The sequence below is a fragment of the Lactuca saligna genome, chromosome 4 (genome assembly GCF_052625555.1).
Source record: "Lactuca saligna cultivar CGN05327 chromosome 4, ASM5262555v1, whole genome shotgun sequence".
Lineage (NCBI taxonomy): Eukaryota > Viridiplantae > Streptophyta > Magnoliopsida > Asterales > Asteraceae > Lactuca > Lactuca saligna.
This window is the reverse complement of record NC_136420.1, coordinates 141,797,283-141,820,397: the sequence shown is the minus strand read 5'-3', so window position 1 is coordinate 141,820,397 and position 23,115 is coordinate 141,797,283.

Here is a 23,115-nt window from a genome sequence, read left to right as displayed (position 1 = left end):
CCCTTATATATATATATATATATATATATATATATATATATATATATGTGTGTGTGTGTGTGTGTGTGTATAAGATCAAGTCAATCTTACCGCTAGTATGCCTCATTCACGAAGTCGGTCTATAAGGGGGGTATAAGGTTGTTGCCTATGAAAAGACAGATTAATGGGTGTCCACTCTCACCCACTGCTTCCTTGACTGGTGGAGGGTCCGTTAGCAGAACGGGTACGATAGGACTATAATTCTCATTAAGTATAATGATAATGATAAAGTAACTAAATCTTTTATAAATTCCCAATCTTAGTTACTTTATGAAAATGTGAATTTGGTACTAACCCATGAAATTACACTTTGTACCTTACCAAGTTGTCAGTGGAGCATGGGTGGTTAACTGGCACACTAACTTGGACTAGTAAGAGTGGCAAGGGTAACTTAATGGTTATCATAGATTGGTGGAGTGCGTGTGGTTAACCGACACATTAATTAGGTAATAAAGTTAAGGGTACCAATTTAATTTGAATGGTTATTCACACCATGTTTGTGATCCTCAGCATCCCAGTCACAAACTTGAGAGGGCACAATCGAGATTTAAACATGTCGTTGAAAAGTTCAATTAATCTCAAAACAATCTAGGAATTTAAATCCAGTTAAAACCTAATAATTTATTACGTTTCTCATGGTGGAAATTGGTACATTCAAATATTTTATATCTTGGATTATGGCATCCAAGTATTGTGTTGGGTCCTAGCCATAATATCACATTTGGGTGTCTTATTAAGGACTATTTATCTAATCTAAACTTGTCTTTCTTCTTTTCAGATGTCTTCCAACAATGCTTCTGGATCAAACCCTACCGACTCCGTTTCACTCATGAATCTTTGTAGGAGATTGATCTTTGATGGTTCCAACTTAAATGATTAGATCAGGAACATCAAGATGGTCATACGTTACGAGGACAAGGAATATGTCCTTTAAAAAGATCTGAAGGAAATCGATGAGTCTGCTGCTACTCCACAGGAGATCACAAACTTTAGGACTCATGAGAGAGATGCCACCAAGGTGGCATGTATCATGTTGGCCATAATGACAGTTAAACTCCAAAATTCCTAGAAGGACTTTTACCCTTTTTAGATGCACATGGACCTGATAGATAGATACCATCAGAGTGCTCATTAAGAGAGGTATGAAATCATATCTTCCATAATAACGACCTGAATGAAGGATGGTGAATCTATCACGGGCCACATGTAGAAAATGCAAAGGTTTGTGGACCATTTGTTTGAAGTTGAATATGAGCTTCCATGAGGAGTTGGCTATTGACATCATACTCCACTCCTTACCTACTTTCTATGATCAGTTCCGAATGACCTATCATATGAACAAGGAGGAGGTCACACTCAGCAAGCTTCAAGGACTTTTGAAGACCGCCAAAAGTGGTCTCAAAGGTAAATCGGTTGTTACCACTCCTACTCCTAACACCGCCCTTGTTCTGTAAATCAGGAAAGGTAAACGGCAAAAGAGGAAGACCCCCTCGAAGGGTACCAAGGGAAAGTATCTTGATGGATCCTCTTCAAGTGGAACCAAAGGTGGTTCTACCACTTCCTCTTCCAACCCAAAAGAAGCTTAATACTTCTATTGTCATGATAAGGGGCACTAGAAATGAAACTACCCCAAGTACCTGGAAGATGTTAAGGTTGGGAAGGTTAAACCTACCCGTGTAGGTATTTACACTATATTGTCTAATAACTCACCACATACTAATTCTTGGGTCCTTGATACAAGTTGTGGCATTCACATATGTTCTTATTTGCAGGGCCTAAGAAGAAGTGAGGATATGGAGCACAGGAAGATAAACTTGATCATAGGGAATAGGAAAGCTTCACCTTTCACCAAGATTGGAGTTTATTATTTATTGTTGAGTAGTGGGTTAATATTATATTTGAATAAATGTTGTTACTTGTCTGAAATGGCAAGAAATATTATTTTTTTCATGGTTTGTACAAACAAGGATTTACTTTTTCATTTGATAATGAATGTGGTGGTATTAATGCTTTTTATAATAATGTTCTTTATTTTAAAACGTTACCTTGTGATGGTGTATATGAAACTTTGTTGGTTGTAGACAACTTAGGAAATAATGTGTTGCATATTGATTCTTCCACTAGTTTGGACAAGGCAGCCTTGTGGCATTATCATCTTGGACATGCTAGAAAGAAGCGTATAGGCCAACTCCAAAAGGCTAGAGTCTTGGAATCATTTGACTTAAAGTCAGATGATAGTTGCGAGTCTTGTTTGCTTGGAAAAAAGACAAAGTCACCCTTCACTAGTACTTATGCTAGGGGTGAAGGCTTGTTGGACCTCATACACACAGATGTGTGTGGATCGTTTAGAACCACCACAAGGGATGCTAGCCGATTCTATGTGACTTTTACTTATGATTAAAGTTGATATGGATATGTCTACTTAATCAAGCATAAGTTAGAAACCTTTAACAAATTCAAAGAGTTTAAACAAGAAGTGGAGAATCAACTGGGCAGGAACATTAAGATGCTTCGATCCGATCGAGGTGGAGAGTATCTTAGTACAAAGTTCCTTACCTATCTTAAGGAATGTGGAATCGTTTCACAATTGACAACTCCCAAAACGCTACAACTTAATGATGTGGCTGAGAGGCGCAATCGAACCTTGTTGGACATGGTTCGTTCCATGATGAGTCGAGCTTCGTTACCAATCTCATTTTGGGGGTATACCTTAGAGACTGTTGCCCATATCCTTAATCTAGTCCCAACTAAAAAGGTTGCCAAAACACGTCACGAGATGTGGATTGGGAAAACACCCCCTTTAGACCACATCAAGATTTGGGGTTGCAAGGCTTTCGTGAGGTACGAGACTCACGATAAGCTCGAACCTCGAAGTGAGCGGTGTATTTTCATCGGCTACCCATAGAAATCCTTTGGTTACCTCTTCTACAGACCCAGTGGAAATGTGGTCTTTATGGCAAGGAGAGGAGTCTTTCATGAGAGAGAATTTATAAGCCAAGGAAATAGTGAGAGGCAAATTAACCTTGAAGAGATTCAAGAGTCAAGCGGTGAAGGAGCCTCGGGCACGAGCAATCAACCTAAGGAGGAAACTACTGTTCAACCAATTGACGAGTCTGTACCTCTGAGGCGTTCCACTAGAGTTAGAAATCCAGCTGAGCATTATTATGGTTTCCATATTACTGCAAAAGGTGATACATTTATCAATGATAGTACACAGGTAAATTTGGATGAACTTAACAGCTATAGGGAAGCCATGGCAGGTCTTGAGTCTGTATAATGGAAAGAGGCTATGGACAGTAAGATTCAGTCCATGTATGACAATCATGTTTAGAACTTGGTTGATAATGTACCGGGTCGTAAGACAGTCGGGTGCAAATGGATCTTCAAGAAGTAGACCGACATGGATGGGAAAGTGCACACTAATAAGCACGATTGGTTGCGAAGGGCTTCACTCAAACTCAGGGAGTTGCCTATGATGAAACCTTCTCACTATAACGAAGATTAAGTCTATTAGGGTTATTCTAGCCATTGCTGCATTTCATGATTATGAAATATGGAAAATGGATGTCAAAACTGCTTTCCTTAATGGAAAGTTGGTTGAAGATGTTTACATGAGTCATCTAGAGGGTTTTTTCATTGCAAAGTACCATGATAGAGTATGCAATCTTGAGAAATCCATTTATGGATTGGTACAAGCATCTCGCAACTGGAATCTTTTTTTTTATGAGAAAGTCAAAGAGTTTGGTTTTTTGAAAAGCAAGGATGAGTCATGTGTATATGTCAGAGCTATTGGGAGTATACTTAGCTTTTTGGTATTGTATGTGGACGACATATTAATCATAGGAAATGACATCATAACTTGATAGGATTTTAAGTCATGGCTTAGGAAGTGTTTCGCTATGAAAGACCTTGGAGAGGCAGCCTATATCCTACGAATAAGGATATTGAGAGATAGGAGTATGAGACTAATTGGTCTTAGTCAGAGCACCTACTTGGACAAGGTGTTGAAGAGGTTCAACATGCAGAATTCCAAGAAAGGTGATTTACCGATCTAAAGCAATGCCAAACTGAGTAAGGCTCAAAGTCCGAGTACAGAGGCTGAGATAGCTGAGATTAGTCGATTACCATATGCTTCCGATGTTGGCTCGATCATGTATTCCATGACTTGTACGTGCCCTGAAGTGGCTTTTGCTTTGAGCATTGTCAGCAGATATCAGGGGAACCTTGGTAAGGCTCACTGGATTACGGTAAAGAACATTCTCAAGTACCTGCGGAGGACTAAGGATTGGATCCTTACTCTTGGTGGGAGCAATGACTTGAGAGTAGTAGGGTATAGTGACGCCAACTTTCAAACCGACATAGAGAATTTCCACTCTCAGTCGAGTTGGGTCTCTACCCTGAATGGAGGAGTGATTACTTGGAAAAGTTCCAAGCAGGAGACAATAGCTGATTCGACATGTAAATCAGAGTACATAGCAACGAGTGAAGCGGCGAAGGAGTCGAAATGGCTGAAGAACTTCATCGGAGACCTTGGAGTTATACCAGCTATAAAGGAGCCTATGGAGATTTTCTATGACAATAATAGTGTGGTTGCGTTAGCCAAGGAACCGAGAGATCATGGCAGATCCAGACACATTGACAGAACATATCACTTAATAAGACACAAGATAGAAGACGGACTCCTCGTGGCAAAGAGGGTATCGTCAGAAGAGAACCTAACAGACCCCCTCACAAAGGGACTAACTAGGGTTAGGCATTTGCAGCATGCGAGGTACATCAGGATGAAGGACGATATTAGTTTTACAGATTAGATAGCTATTTCTAAAACCTGTAAAATGTAATTGAAATTTGATGATTAAATAAAATTTGTTGTTTTTGTATGAGTAAAGTGTTACTATCTTGTGTCAATCGTTTACTATTGTTTCAACTTTGCATGTTTTGACTTCTAGAATAATTACTTTATTTAAACTCTCCACAATCAATCATATTTTAGAAGTAGGTATGAATCAAGACTCTCATGAATTGGGCTTATAGATGTCTAAGGTGTTTGACATATCAAAAGTTGCTAGAACATTCATGAGTGTTCATAAGTTCTGAGTATTGGATTAAACCCACGCTCACTTGTATTGCTTCATGGAATTTAACTCGAGTGATTGTGTGATGGTAATATCATATAAGTCTTCAAACCTACAGATATGTGTTGTTGGCTATAATTTAGTTGTACATTGATTGCACGAAAACACATTTGTAACTTGATGTTATAAAATGTTCCTACGTGTATCATTCAACAAGTAGTTAGTACAACCATATGAGTCGAAGTTTATCTGTTCCTTTGAATCCTTGGAGGATTAGAAGCAATATCTGGGCCCCTCGATGATTTTGTTTTGACCTATGTGTTGGGCCCGGTCTAAACCAAATTGACATGTTCAGTTTAGTTCTATGTCAAACAAATCGGAAATCGAGAAACAACCTGTTGGAAAATAAGTACGACGTCATTCCATGTATTTTCCGACTGATATTTTGAGAACAGACAATAATATGATCACTTATCTTAAATGGCGCTTCATAGTTCAACAGAGTTTTAAGAGCTACAATTGTTGGTCTGTTCCTGAAGTCATACTTGCAACTATAATTATCAAACTTATCCAAGTATGAGACTTTTAGGTAAGGTGTCTAAATCCATAACTATATTTAGTATGTACTTGACCCGACCCGGCATGGTCCATTTGGGTTGCCCTTCACCGAAACAATTTGTATGGATAGTTTTTTTAGAATAGTATATTTATTATTTATTAATATATTATAACTTATAATATATTAATACGAAGTCATATTTTTTAATTAGTATTGATCAAGAATTAATTTGGAATTAATTTAATGATCAAAAGAAAACTAATTAAATATGGACTCTATATATATATATATATATATATATATATATATATATATATATATATATGTATATATATATATATATATATATATATAGAATGGGCCAATGTTCATTTAGGATGGGCTAAGCTTGCATAGAGTGTTCATGGAGCTTTTAACCCATGGATCTTATGGAAATGAAAGGTCATGGGTATTAGGGTTTACATCGATGTAACCCTAATCCACCATACTATATACAGAGGTCTTTGGCATATGAAATGGCACTAGTGTGTGTGATAGAGAAGGTGGGCCGATTTCTAGTGTGCATTACTATTCTCTAAAGGTTTTCTAAGTTGTGTGGTGATTTGTGATTCCACTTGAGGCATTCACATTATTGGTGCTACGATCTTAAAGCTCTAAGCAATCATCCAAAAAAAAGGTAACTCATTCTACTAGTTTTTATATTACAAGTACCCCGGTGATATGCTAGTTAGGATGAGAACATTGGAAAACCAAATTTGCATGTATAATAGAGAAAACATAGATCCAAGGTTTCTAGGGTTTCATGTACACCATAGGAGTGTTCGAATGCTCAAAACCCATCATTTTCTACACTTCCTTTTGCCCAGCTGACCAAAAGGTTAGGTGCGCTCTGAACCTTCTGAGGTCCGGAGGGAAGGATTGGTGGAGACTTCTTACCACATCGTATTCCCCTGAGCAGAGGACTGTGGTGACTTTGGACTCGTATGTAACGCTCTTAAAAATTTTAACCAATTTAAACTTTTCAAAAACAACCCATCTTTATTAAGTTATTACAAAAAGGTTTTCAATACATTTATTATCATAGTATTCCCAGAACCATATCATAAAACATAAACATGAGGAGTGGTACGATCACGCCTTTGCCTTGCCACAGTCTCCTGAAGTACCTGAAACATTAACCCACAAATGTAAGCCAGAAAGCTTAGTGAGATACCCCTAAAATACCAAGCACGTATACCATACACATAACATGTCATATCATAAATAGAATAGCCATGCACTTCGGGTCTACTGTGTTGCTGGTTCGCTGCACCGGGCCATCAGTACACTTGGTCCACCCTCCGAGTCTAGCAACATACATCGAGTCTGCAGTGTGGTTGGTCCACCCGCACCGGGAATTCAACCCACCTGGTCCACTCTCTGAGTCTACAGTATGACTGGTCCGCCCGTGCCCGACCTTCAGTCGGCCTAGTCCACTCTTCGACCCTCGGCATGTCTGGTCCGCCCTCGTGGGGCCTACAGCCTATCCAGACCGCTTGTTAGGCCTTCGGGATATTCGGTACTCCCTGGGTATGTTGTCCTGTAGCACAAAGCAGGACACGCTTCAACCCAACTCCAATCAATCAACCATGTGCACATAAACATATAATCATATAAAAATTCACAACCAATCAACCAATCTAGCAGATCACATACATAGCACATCCCTACCAGGGTACTGACCTAACCGGTCACTAGCATAGCATCATCCTATAAACAAGGATACAAATATAACAAGACAATAACATAACAACTACCCGGATTTGCATCCGATAAGGGCCGACCATGGTGCCTTAGACCCTATTGATATAGTGAGGATAACTTACCTTGCAACTGCCGAAACTCTGAACTGAAGAAGCAGATGCTCGACCCACTGACTCACCAAAAATCCCAAACTATCCAAAGTAGCAAAATAACCATTAGCCCAAACACAATATCCTTCCATGACTAAGGCCCATAATCAAAATATGAAAGGCCCAACACTAGGTAAGCTCTCAAGCCCACTAATGGCCCAAAGACTAAAAGTCTTAAGCAAAAGCCCAATATTGGCCCAATTTACTAAATTGGGCCCACCTCACCAAATGGGCCTAGATCTAAGGTCCAGAATAATTAGTGAGTCCAAATTACTCCATCCATAAAGTCTAGTTATGGCCTAAGCTCTATTAACCCAATAACAGCCCAATCCCTTAAGGCCCAAAAATGAAAACCCAACAGAAGGAGTACGTTGGGCATACCCTTCTTGGTACGCTGGGCGTACAACAATGCTCACGGATTGGAATCGGGACGTAGACCCACTACGCTGAGCATACTCCCATTTACGCGGGGCGTAACCTCGCTGAACTACAACTCCACATAAGTTCTTAATGGCTTAAGCTCTTAAGCCCAAATTTCAGATCCATAGACCAAATATGCCTAGGATTCATAAAGTCTCAAACTTTATTACTTGGGACGTCCATAAAGCTCTTAACCCAATGTCTTAATCCATTAAGACCTACTTATATGACATATGAGACAACCAAAGTCCTTAGGACCTCATTTTTCTTACTCAAGACCTCTCCTCAGGTCTGAAAGGACAAATAATCTCGACCAACTCGAATCATGCATCAAGATGAGGAGTTTAGGACAAGAATGGTGTCAAAACTTCACAACACATAGATCTATACAATAAGATTGTCAAGCTAGAGACTTTTTACCTCAAAAGGGCTCCAGAAGATGATGCCTTACACATCTACGAGCTCCAGCCACCCTACTCCTTCTTTGACAACTCCCTCTTCCTTTTTCTTGGCTCTCCTTTGCCAAAACAAGCTTTCCAAGGTCAAACACACTCAACAATGGAGGTGGGACAGCTATCTAGCGTTTCCTAAGGGTAATAGAGTGTTTATGCAGGCTAGGGTTGGAACCATAATGTTACTTATATAGTGGTTGCTCCAAAACGTAGGGTTTCTGGATTATAGATGTACGCTGGGCATACATCCAGTATGTTGGGCGTGCGTCGAGATACCTCCACGTTCATTTACTCCATTACATTGGGCGTACATCCAGCTTACGCTGGGCGTACCTAGCCAAACACGTGCATGCATGCTTGGCATGCATGGGACCCCTTTGCTAAACTTCCCCCTTAGGGACCATTATTGCCAATATCTTTAATTTACAACATCTCCTCCATCCTAAGTCCGTTCCCAATGAACTTTATATCCACATAAAGGTGGCGAGAAAGCCTATGCTTCTAGCAACATGCCCCGACCCCGAAAACCGTTTTCGAATAAAACCCAATACGTATAAAAGACCTAAACGCCCTTACTCTTGATCTCGAGAATCCATAAATAGATATTTTAAGAATGGGGCATTACTGTCACACCCCCAAACCAAGGATGGCGGAAACATCCGGGGGTGGAGGACTTCATGTATAGTATCATAACCACAATTTCAATAGTAATTTAAGCAAGCACAACCAACATATATATATATATATATATATATATATATATATATATATATATATATATATATATAATTGAAAAAGTTACATCACTTGTATGAATTACATGTTTCAAAGTCAATTACAATATTTTGACAAAATATGAAAGTTTGACGCCTTAACGTCCCATCCTCAAAAGCACTTGATTACCTGTTTAGTGATTTCCTGAGAATACAAGTTGTTTGAAAAGTGTCAACACAAAGGTTGGTGAGTTCATAAGTTTTTGCTATAAAACTTAATAGAAGTCTTTCTCATGTAAATGTCGCATTTGTTTCAGAAAAATCCGATATTTTCCTTAAAATCCGTATAATGTAGCCTTATGACCAAAGACCGAAATGTATAAGAAATCATTCTTACTTAGTAGAAATGTCATGAGTTTGAATTGATATAAAAAGTGAATTTAAATCAACCTAAAACCTACTTAGGTTTTATGAAATCCCGTAAACTTTATGAATTGTTATCTCCCTATGTGAGTCGCTATAATCATACTATGACTATGTGAACCTGCCATGACGTTTCTCAGGCGTAGCGAAAATGAAATGACATTTGTCACCCGTAGACCTGCAGGTCCCACTGTAGCTAGCAGCAAGGTGTGGGGTGTCAAACCCAATATAGATCTATATACAAGTATCAAGTTCTCCCTCCAGGAGACTCTGATTATAACCACCAGGAATTATATTCCGCACTCGAACGTACGGAAAGAGAGAATGTCTCATAATTTAGGGTAACAAGTTTACGTATAATCTGTGTGAGTGTAAATTATACCTATTATAGTTTATCTAAAACGTTTGTAATATGTAAGAACTCTTTTATGGAAATGTATTAGTGTTATGAATTTATTAAACTATACATTTTATAGTTTAATATACGTGTTCTAAAATGAATGAATAATATTTATTGTGAATGACTTAGTTTAAGTTCATGATGATAAACTAACAAAGAAACAAATTCAATAATTAGAACTTATGATTATACACTTTGCTCAACATAATACAATGTGTTATGATATTTACATGCTGTTGGCTAACTTTAGCCATTCTGTATTGTTTTGGAAAAATCATATAAAAATCATACGAAGTCGAAAACTAGATCCGTAAATTCTAATAGTTCAAAAATGTGTCTAGTTTACTCATAATTTTTATCACGATTTTTAATGACCTCCAACTTGGGCGAATAAGTCCATAATCACAGACTGGTCCGGATTGTTGTTTGAAATGATAGGCAGTTTTGTAAAAATCACCATAAATTGTAGAAAACTCGTATGGAGATGTGAAAGTAGTCATTTTAAAGCTAAGAACTTGAAATATTTGCACCTTGTACAGTTTTGAAAACAAAAATGTTTAAGATGCCTAAAACCGTCCGTGAATGGAGTTGAACTTTTCTGATGAAGGCTGTTAGAAAAATTTAGTTATGTTCTTGGTGTTTTAACTTGTATTCCCCCCTTAAAAACTTGAGAAAACATGAAAATGTAGGGGTATGAACTCACCTTAAGTGATTTCAGTAGATGATTGTTGAAGAGTGGAAGTGTTTAACTCAAGAACACTTGGAGATGCCTTGAAGATTTTCGAGAATGTAACATCACAGTTATGGAGTTTGTGTAAGCACTCAATGATTTGAGTAGAATGAAGTGAAATAATCATAAGGAGGATGAATTTTTACTTACTAAGAGTGGAAGAACACTTGAAAATCAGCTTTGAATCTCGAATTTGGTGGAGAAAAAAGTTTGAGAGAAAAGTGGTGTTTGATACTTAGTGAAAGGAGAGCAAATGAGAGAAATGAGGAGAGAGGATGTTTGTTCCAGCTCTAAAAACGTGGGAATGAGTGGAAATTGAGTGTAAGGGACATTGAAGTGACCTAGGTAAGGTGGGGAGGTGTGGCTGGTCATAGAGTGGGTGTGGGGTGGTTGCTTGTGACATAAGTTAAGGCAAAGTCAACACTCCACCTCTTTGTACTTTACCCACTAACTTTTATTATTTAAATAAAGACTTTCATGAAAATATTATTAAATTATGAATATTTAGGGTTCATTATGTTAAAATATAATTTTGGGTGAAAATTTCGCGTTAAAATAATTAAAAACGGGCCTTAAACGCAAAACTACGCGAAAACCGAGAAGAAAAGCATTCCCAGCGAGACCTCTCGGTCCTAGGCCGAGGTTCGGTCCCTAGGCCGAGGTTCGGTCCTTGCTGATGCTGATCTGGAAACGAAGGGAGGAGAGGAAGCGAGAGGAGGCGAGGAAGCGAAGGGAAGGCTCGGTCCTTAGACCCTATTGATATAGTGAGGATAACTTACCTTGCAACTGCCGAAACTCTGAACTGAAGAAGCAGATGCTCGACCCACTGACTCACCAAAAATCCCAAACTATCCAAAGTAGCAAAATAACCATTAGCCCAAACACAATATCCTTCCATGACTAAGGCCCATAATCAAAATATGAAAGGCCCAACACTAGGTAAGCTCTCAAGCCCACTAATGGCCCAAAGACTAAAAGTCTTAAGCAAAAGCCCAATATTGGCCCAATTTACTAAGTTGGGCCCACCTCACCAAATGGGCCTAGATCCAAGGTCCATAATAATTAGTGAGTCCAAATTACTCCATCCATAAAGTCTAGTCATGGCCTAAGCTCTATTAACCCAATAACAGCCCAATCCCTTAAGGCCCAAAAATGAAAACCCAACAGAAGGAGTACGTTGGGCATACCCTTCTTGGTACGCTGGGCGTACAATAATGCTCACGGATTGGAATCGGGACGTAGACCCACTACGCTGAGCGTACTCCCATTTACGCGGGGCATAACCTCACTGAACTACAGCTCCACATAAGTTCTTAATGGCTTAAGCTCTTAAGCCCAAATTTCAGATCCATAGACCAAATATGCCTAGGATTCATAAAGTCTCAAACTTTATTACTTGGGACGTCCATAAATCTCTTAACCCAATGTCTTAATCCATTAAGACCTACTTATATGACATATGAGACAACCAAAGTCCTTAGGACCTCATTTTTCTTACTCAAGACCTCTCCTAAGGTCTGAAAGGACAAATAATCTCGACCAGCTCGAATCATGCATCAAGATGACGTTTTTGGGACAAGAATGGTGTCAAAACTTCACAACACATAGATATATATATTAAGATTGTCAAGCCAGAGACTTTTTACCTCAAGGGCTCCAGAAGATGATGCCTTTCCAGATCTATGAGCTCCAGCCACCCCACTCCTTGTTCGACAACTTCCTCTTTCTTCTTCTTGGCTCTCCTTTGCCAAAACAAGCTTTCCAAGGTCAAACACACCCAAAAATGGAGGTGGGATGATTATCTAGGGTTTTTTAAGGGCAAGAGAGTGTTTATAGAGGCTAGGATTAGAACCATAATGTTACTTATAGTGGCTGGTCCAAAACTTAGGGTTTCTAGATGATAGATGTACCTTGGGCATACATCCAGTACGTCGGGCGTACATCCAGTACACTAGGCATACGTCGAGAGACCTCCGCGTTCATTTACTCCATTACGTTGGGCGTACATCCAGCTTACGCTGGGCGTACCCAGCCAAACACGTGCATGCACGCTTGGAATGCATGGGACCCCTTTGCTAAACTTCCCCCTTAGGGACCATTGTTGCCAATATCTTCAATTTACAACATCTCCTCCATCCTAAGTCCATTCCCAACGGATTTTATATCCACATAAAGGTGGCAAGAAGACCTACGCTTCTAGCGACACGCCCCGACACGAAAACCCTTTTAGAATAAAACCCAATACCCATAAAAGACCGAAACGCCCTTACTCTTGATCTCGGGAACCCATAAATAGATATTTTAAGAACAGGGCATTACAATTCTCCCCCACTTGAATTAGGCTTCGTCCTCGAAACCTACTGCAGCATACTCTTCAAAACAACCCCTGTACTGCAACCTCCAATTACTCAATCAACTCAAATTCTTGAAACCTTACTACTACATCATCTCTATCATGGTCTCTAGGTCCTTGGGCTTTGACCGAAATCTTTTATACCGCCATCAACACTGGTCCAAACTACTCCTGAGTTTGTTAACCTGCTGTCTCACCTTCCTCTGTTCCAAATTTCCAATCTGGAGCCATTAACCTCCTCTTTTTCCAAGGAGACTGAAAATATGCCAGGGCATCACTCAAAATTGCCACTACCACAAGGAGCAGCCAACCCGCAGGTGCTTCCGTATATCTGGTACAATCCAATACCTCCTACTAATGACTGGGGCATGACGGTCGTCCAGTTACTCCAATTCCTCCCCTAACGGAGGACCCACAATCCATCCAGAGCTACATACCTTTTCCTTTCCAGGAAATCCACTCAACAACTGTTATACGCTTATGCGTGCCACTGAGCTAAACTCCACTCTACATTATCCATGTAGAGAAACTGCTATTCTCAAACTTCGCCTACTCTGATTCTGATCGCAATGACTCTCAGGTCCATGCACTGCCTTCCACTAACATGATCAATACTTGGGGGCCAGACCATATCAATTACCATATCCTGGCATCATATTCTCTCATTTTGCTCATACTGATCCACTAACACATACAGAGTATTCAGCATGAATGTACCGCCTTACCAGGCCTTCAGCCTATCTAACCACTCTCAAAACCTTCAGCATGTCTGGACCACCTCTCCAGGACTTCAGCCTGTCTGGAGTGTTCCCTGAGCCTTCGGCCTGACTGATACACCTTCCGACCTTTAGTGTATCCGGACCACTCCAAAAACTATCATCCGTCACCCTGAACCATCCTTTCCGAGACTCTCTGTTCTAGCCACCTTGGGGTTTCGAACTCTAATTCCATGCTATACACTCAAATCTCATCCTAACCCTAGGCCCAACCTTGGTCTATAGCACGCCCCACTCGTCTGACCTTCTCATACCAGCCCACGCTCTTGGCTAACTGAAACACTACTGAAACTCAAACAGCTAATTAACCTCTCATGTTGTCGATCCTCTCGAGAATATTCCAATCTCCCCACTTAGAGCACTGACTACCAACCACCGGTGACCCAACCGGTCATCACTTAAACAATCCCACCTAAAAATTTTCCTTATACTTGAACTGATTCTAAAACGAGCAACCTCCATAAAATCACGTTCCGACATCGCACATCTCAAACTCTAAGGGAGTTCTACCCTCAGCTGAGTATTCCTCCAGTTGCAAATGCTATACATGACACTCGAACCAAAAAGCCTAATTCCCCACCAACAAACCCCATGGATGATAACCAACTAAGACTCCCAATACCAAAACCCTTGATCATACGATGAACCCAACGAAAGGACGAACGAATACAATGCCATGAATCATGCGAACGAGACTAACAGATATATAATACCCCATAACCACCACAAGATAACAAGATATCAAGAAGGAAACATACCTACAGCCATATCCGGCTCTGCCCTGACCTCCTCTGCTATCAGCTGAAAAGCACGTCCCTGAGCCCTTGGGGATCTGCTCCACCCTGACCTACACCCACAATCCTCAAAGTGGCTGGTGTTGGAGCCTGCACCGGTCCTGCAGTAAGTTCTGGATAGTTGGCCCTCATATGACCAACCTGATGACACTGATAACAAATCCTCATATCCTGAACTGGGGCTAAGTGGCGGCAATCCCTCGCATAATGCCCCTCTCTCCCGCACTTGTGGCACACACCACCGGACCTACAAACTCCAGTGTGACCCTTCCCGTACTTCCCACAAGTGCGGCTGCCCTGCTCTCCCAACCTAGAATCAACGGTCTTGGACCATTTTGGCGCAGGCTGCGACTGCATCGGGGCTTGCCTCTACTCTTTCAACTGCAACTCAATCTCCAACTCACGCCGTAGAGCGGCCTCTTGCAACTCTAACAAGGTATCACATCTCTGCATGGAAACAAAATGTTTGATGTCCCTCTTAAGCATACTTAGGTATCGGGACATTTGAGCCTGCTCCGAAGCTAACCCAAGGCAAAATGCCGCCCTCTTAGTAAACATCCTGGTGATCTCCGTTACCGACTCTGTATCCTGATTTAGCTCCAGGAACTCCTAAGCCAACCTCTCTCTCTCAACTTGTGGAACATAACGAGTGCTGAACATCTCCCAAAACTGATCCTAAGAAACCGCAGCCCGCTGCGCATCCGAATATGATACCGTGGTCAATCTCCACCAATCCTTTGCCCCAAGCCTCAACAGGTTCAGAGCACACCTCACCCTCTGATCAGCAGGGCATGAACATGTGAAGAAACATCCCTCCATATCTGAAAACCATCGCATAGCAATAATCGGATCCTGAACCCCATCAAATGTAGGGGGCTTCATATTATCGAAGTCTCGATACTAAAAACATCTACCGGCTCCTCCTCCTGCCGCTACTACAGCCGTTGTAGCTGCCACGGCAGCCGTCTCTGTAAGAGCTACATAGCGCTCATCAAAGTACCCAACCAAGGCGGTCTTGATCGATCCAAATAATTCTGGCAACACAGCCCGGAACATAGTAGCAACCTCACCGTGCAGGATCTCATGAATCCTGGCATCCAAATTGTCCATACTCATGTGGCCAACGACCTTGGGTGGTGCTGACCCCTCCTGACCACCCTCTCCCACTCCTGATCCCGAACCAGATACTACCTCGAAATGTCTCGTAATCGCCATTCTGCAATACACCAAGAGATCCTCAGTAACCTCACATAACCACCGAGAATGACTCTGTAATCCACCACCCAGGGATTGTGACTTCCTTGATACACATATGGGTCATGTTCTTTCAGTAGTACGGGCCCATACTACCTTCCACACCTACCCATATTTGTCTCAAGTATCATCACAACGCCCCAAGCACTAACAAACATAGAAAGCACTCTATCCTTACTCCTAGAGGAACACTGAAACTCTCATAAAAGGAGACTCTAGGCTAGCAGGTATCACAATCAGGAAACTCTATCATACACTTCCTGAAGATCCCTAGCCTAGCACTAGCATGCTATTCTAACATATCACATAAACAAATAACTCGTATGGTAATTTTGGGGTAACTTATTGGCTCCGACTGGTCGTACCCTCTGCGTCCTCTTTTACTATTTTTTTTTAAAACCATTTTTAATTTCGCTTTGAAAACTCTCCTTGAATTGAAACTGGATTCACACAAATGTTCCTCCCATTCACTCAAACCAAGGCTCTGATACCAACTTGTAACGCTCTTAAAAATTTCAACCAATTTAAACTTTTCAAAAACAATCCATCTTCATTAAGTTATTACAAAACGGTTTTCAGTACATTTATTATATGAGTATTCCCAGAACCATATCATAAAACATAAACATGAGGAGCGGTACGATCACGCCTTTGCCTTGCCACAGTCTCCTGAAGTACCTGAAACATTAACCCACAACTGTAAGCCAAAAAGCTTAGTGAGATACCCCCAAAATACCAACCACATATACCATACACATAACATGTCATATAATAAATAGAATAGCCATGCACTTCGGGTCTACTGTGTTGCTGGTCCACCGCACCAGGCTATCAGTCCACTTGGTCCACCCTCCGAGTCTAGCAACATACATCGAGTCTACAGTGTGGTTGGTCCACCCGCACCGAGACTTCAACCCACCTGGTCCACTCTCTGAGTCTACAGTATGACTGGTCCACCCGTGCCCGACCTTCAGTCAGCCTGGTCCACTCTCCGACCCTCGGCATGTCTGGTCCGCCCTCGTGGGGCCTACAGCCTATCCAGACCATTTGCTGGGTCTTCGGGATATTCACTACGCCCTAAGTATGTTGGCCTATAGCACAAAGCAGGACACGCCTCAACCCAACCCCAATCAATCAACCATGTGCACATAAACATATAATCATATAACAATTCACAACCAATCAACCAATCTAGCAGATCACATACATAGCACATCCCTACCAGGGTACTGACCTAACCGGTCACTAGCATAGCATCATCCTATAAACAAGGATACAAATATAACAAGACAATAACATAATAACTACCCGGATTTCCATCCGATAAGGGCCGACCATGGTGCCTTAGACCCTATTGATATAGTGAGGATAACTCACCTTGCAACTGCCAAAACTCTGAACTGAAGAAGCAGATGCTCGAACCACCGACTCACCAAAAATCCCAAACTATCCAAAGTAGCAAAATAACCATTAGCCCAAACACAATATCCTTCCAAGGGTAAATTTACCAATTTACCCTTAACTCAATTTGGTCCATGACTAAGGCCCATAATCAAAATATGAAAGGCCCAACACTAGGTAAGCTCTCAAGCCCACTAATGGCCCAAAGACTAAAAGTCTTAAGCAAAAGCCCAATATTGGCCCAATTTACTAAATTGGGCCCACCTCACCAAATGGGCCTAGATCTAAGGTCCAGAATAATTAGTGAGTCCAAATTACTCCATCCATAAAGTCTAGTTATGGCCTAAGCTCTATTAACCCAATAACAGCCCAATCCCTTAAGGCCCAAAAATGAAAACCCAACAGAAGGAGTACGTTGGGCATACCCTTCTTGGTACGCTGGGCGTACAACAATGCTCACGGATTGGAATCGGGACGTAGACCCACTACGCTGAGCATACTCCCATTTACGCGGGGCGTAACCTCGTTGAACTACAACTCCACATAAGTTCTTAATGGCTTAAGCTCTTAAGCCCAAATTTCAGATCCATAGACCAAATATGCCTAGGATTCATAAAGTCTCAAACTTTATTACTTGGGACGTCCATAAAGCTCTTAACCCAATGTCTTAATCCATTAAGACCTACTTATATGACATATGAGACAACCAAAGTCCTTAGGACCTCATTTTTCTTACTCAAGACCTCTCCTCAGGTCTGAAAGGACAAATAATCTCGACCAACTCGAATCATGCATCAAGATGAGGAGTTTAGGACAAGAATGGTGTCAAAACTTCACAACACATAGATCTATACAATAAGATTGTCAAGCTAGAGACTTTTTACCTCAAAAGGGCTCCAGAAGATGATGCCTTACACATCTACGAGCTCCAGCCACCCTACTCCTTCTTTGACAACTCCCTCTTCCTTTTTCTTGGCTCTCCTTTGCCAAAACAAGCTTTCCAAGGTCAAACACACTCAACAATGGAGGTGGGACAGCTATCTAGCGTTTCCTAAGGGTAATAGAGTGTTTATGCAGGCTAGGGTTGGAACCATAATGTTACTTATATAGTGGTTGCTCCAAAACGTAGGGTTTCTGGATTATAGATGTACGCTGGGCATACATCCAGTATGTTGGGCGTGCGTCGAGATACCTCCACGTTCATTTACTCCATTACATTGGGCGTACATCCAGCTTACGCTGGGCGTACCTAGCCAAACACGTGCATGCATGCTTGGCATGCATGGGACCCCTTTGCTAAACTTCCCCCTTAGGGACCATTATTGCCAATATCTTTAATTTACAACATCTCCTCCATCCTAAGTCCGTTCCCAATGAACTTTATATCCACATAAAGGTGGCGAGAAAGCCTATGCTTCTAGCAACATGCCCCGACCCCGAAAACCGTTTTCGAATAAAACCCAATACGTATAAAAGACCTAAACGCCCTTACTCTTGATCTCGAGAATCCATAAATAGATATTTTAAGAATGGGGCATTACTGTCACACCCCCAAACCAAGGATGGCGGAAACATCCGGGGGTGGAGGACTTCATGTATAGTATCATAACCACAATTTCAATAGTAATTTAAGCAAGCACAACCAACATATATATATATATATATATATATATATATATATATATATATATATAATTGAAAAAGTTACATCACTTGTATGAATTACATGTTTCAAAGTCAATTACAATATGTTGACAAAATATGAAAGTTTGACGCCTTAACGTCCCATCCTCAAAAGCACTTGATTACCTGTTTAGTGATTTCCTGAGAATACAAGTTGTTTGAAAAGTGTCAACACAAAGGTTGGTGAGTTCATAAGTTTTTGCTATAAAACTTAATAGAAGTCTTTCTCATGTAAATGTCGCATTTGTTTCAGAAAAATCCGATATTTTCCTTAAAATCCGTATAATGTAGCCTTATGACCAAAGACCGAAATGTATAAGAAATCATTCTTACTTAGTAGAAATGTCATGAGTTTGAATTGATATAAAAAGTGAATTTAAATCAACCTAAAACCTACTTAGGTTTTATGAAATCCCGTAAACTTTATGAATTGTTATCTCCCTATGTGAGTCGCTATAATCATACTATGACTATGTGAACCTGCCATGACGTTTCTCAGGCGTAGCGAAAATGAAATGACATTTGTCACCCGTAGACCTGCAGGTCCCACTGTAGCTAGCAGCAAGGTGTGGGGTGTCAAACCCAATATAGATCTATATACAAGTATCAAGTTCTCCCTCCAGGAGACTCTGATTATAACCACCAGGAATTATATTCCGCACTCGAACGTACGGAAAGAGAGAATGTCTCATAATTTAGGGTAACAAGTTTACGTATAATCTGTGTGAGTGTAAATTATACCTATTATAGTTTATCTAAAACGTTTGTAATATGTAAGAACTCTTTTATGGAAATGTATTAGTGTTATGAATTTATTAAACTATACATTTTATAGTTTAATATACGTGTTCTAAAATGAATGAATAATATTTATTGTGAATGACTTAGTTTAAGTTCATGATGATAAACTAACAAAGAAACAAATTCAATAATTAGAACTTATGATTATACACTTTGCTCAACATAATACAATGTGTTATGATATTTACATGCTGTTGGCTAACTTTAGCCATTCTGTATTGTTTTGGAAAAATCATATAAAAATCATACGAAGTCGAAAACTAGATCCGTAAATTCTAATAGTTCAAAAATGTGTCTAGTTTACTCATAATTTTTATCACGATTTTTAATGACCTCCAACTTGGGCGAATAAGTCCATAATCACAGACTGGTCCGGATTGTTGTTTGAAATGATAGGCAGTTTTGTAAAAATCACCATAAATTGTAGAAAACTCGTATGGAGATGTGAAAGTAGTCATTTTAAAGCTAAGAACTTGAAATATTTGCACCTTGTACAGTTTTGAAAACAAAAATGTTTAAGATGCCTAAAACCGTCCGTGAATGGAGTTGAACTTTTCTGATGAAGGCTGTTAGAAAAATTTAGTTATGTTCTTGGTGTTTTAACTTGTATTCCCCCCTTAAAAACTTGAGAAAACATGAAAATGTAGGGGTATGAACTCACCTTAAGTGATTTCAGTAGATGATTGTTGAAGAGTGGAAGTGTTTAACTCAAGAACACTTGGAGATGCCTTGAAGATTTTCGAGAATGTAACATCACAGTTATGGAGTTTGTGTAAGCACTCAATGATTTGAGTAGAATGAAGTGAAATAATCATAAGGAGGATGAATTTTTACTTACTAAGAGTGGAAGAACACTTGAAAATCAGCTTTGAATCTCGAATTTGGTGGAGAAAAAAGTTTGAGAGAAAAGTGGTGTTTGATACTTAGTGAAAGGAGAGCAAATGAGAGAAATGAGGAGAGAGGATGTTTGTTCCAGCTCTAAAAACGTGGGAATGAGTGGAAATTGAGTGTAAGGGACATTGAAGTGACCTAGGTAAGGTGGGGAGGTGTGGCTGGTCATAGAGTGGGTGTGGGGTGGTTGCTTGTGACATAAGTTAAGGCAAAGTCAACACTCCACCTCTTTGTACTTTACCCACTAACTTTTATTATTTAAATAAAGACTTTCATGAAAATATTATTAAATTATGAATATTTAGGGTTCATTATGTTAAAATATAATTTTGGGTGAAAATTTCGCGTTAAAATAATTAAAAACGGGCCTTAAACGCAAAACTACGCGAAAACCGAGAAGAAAAGCATTCCCAGCGAGACCTCTCGGTCCTAGGCCGAGGTTCGGTCCTTGCTGATGCTGATCTGGAAACGAAGGGAGGAGAGGAAGCGAGAGGAGGCGAGGAAGCGAAGGGAAGGCTCGGTCCGGAGATAAGAGGCGAAGGTGGTCAGACCCGAAATGAGCCGAATGAACAGTAGCCTTCGGGTTCGGTTCTTCCTGGGCTCGGGTTCAGTTCCTCCTAGGCTTGGGTTCGGTTCCTCCTGGGCTCGGGTTCGGTACCTCCTGGGCTCTCGTTCAGTTCCTCCTGGGCTCGGGTCCTAAGAGGCTTCGGCTCTTATAAGAAGGTTTCAGTTCCTAAGGTCCATTTTTCTCGTTTTTACCCCGTTTTAAGCTGTTTTTGACCTGGTTAAGGGTCGGGATGGCCTGAAAGACTATAAAAAGTCCAAGGAACTTTTGAGAGAGATTTGAGAGAGATATGGGAGAGATTTCACATGCTTGAAGAGATTTGGGAGAGATTTGATGTTCTTGGAGAGATTCCTCATACAAAGAGATATTTGAGAGAGATTTCACATACTTGGAGAGATTTGACATTCTTGGAGAGATTCCTCATACAAAGTGATATTTGAGAGAGATTTCACATACTTGGAGAGATTTGGGAGAGATTTGACATAAAGAGAGAGAGAGATAGAGTGAAAACGATTGAGAGAGATTCCTTATGTGATAATTGTGAGTGTTTGGCTGCACAACGCAAGGTTCTTGAGCCCCGTTAAGTCATGATTAAGGATCCTACACACTCCCGATGAGTATGCAAGATGGTTTTATCAGTTTAATTCATTGATTAGCAATAAGGCTCAGGAAATTTTAACACAAGGGCTTTTCCCAAGTGATGTTTTCCCATTAATATAACAAGTTATACAGTATGTACATAACACAAACCCTAATACACAAGGTTTAATCAAGTTGACCGGTTTGACTTGATGACTTGACTTGACTCTAGACTGACGATTGTCACAATTACATCGTACTCATTGGCCTATGAGTACTTGGATTTGAGACAATGGACTATATCAGTGATAGTGATCACCAAGATGTTTACGAAGAATGCCATGTTTTGTCCTGAGTTTGTTGCTTCTGAGCAGGCTCAAATAACCCGTTACTTAAGAAAGCTCAAGATTGGATATCAGACAGTTTATATCCACCAAGCATTATGGTTCATTGCTAGAGTTGCAGGAGGCTGCCAGTTGGCGTGGGATTGAGATGGAGCTCTATACGAGAGAGTATAAACCAGCCCCGATGCAACCGCAGCTAACGCCAAAGTGGTTTACGGTTGCTGATTCTAGATCGGGGAGCCAAAGGGGCCGCACTTGTAGGAAGTGTAGTGAAGTTCATTATTAAGCTTGTCGATCTTCTTCAGCATGCAACAAATGTGGCAAGGAAGGTCACATTACGGGGGACTTTCGGCAACATGCTCAAGCTTTTGGCATTAAACATTTATATCACTGTGATCAGTAGGCCATATGAAGGCCTAGTGCCCATTGCTTTCTACCAAGCCGACAAAGACTCCAGCGGTGGCTACTCTAAGGATCACGGATGGGAGTCAGGTCACGGTGGAGCCCCTAAGGGTTTGAGGTTATGCTTTTCAGCGTACTACCAAGTAGGCTAGAGCAGCTCCAAATGTTGTGATTGGTAGGTTTCTATTTATTATTCTATTAGTTATGCTTTATGTTATGCTTATATATACATATATATATATACATATATATATATATATATATATATATATATATATATATATATATATATATAGATCTATCGCGCCGGTACACCGAAGGCTTAGAACGACAGATGTGAAATACGTGGTTGAGGTGAATCTTAAGATCTCTATTTTATTTTTATTTTTAATGGAACCTACCTCTCTCTCTCTCTCACTCTCTCTCTCTCTCTATATATATATATATATATATATATATATATATATATATATGCCCCAGATAGGTACGTTTATAATGAAGTATTTGCCTACTCTTTTGTTGTTTGACTCGGACGAAAATCGGTCTTTTGTATCTCAATCTTTCAGTAG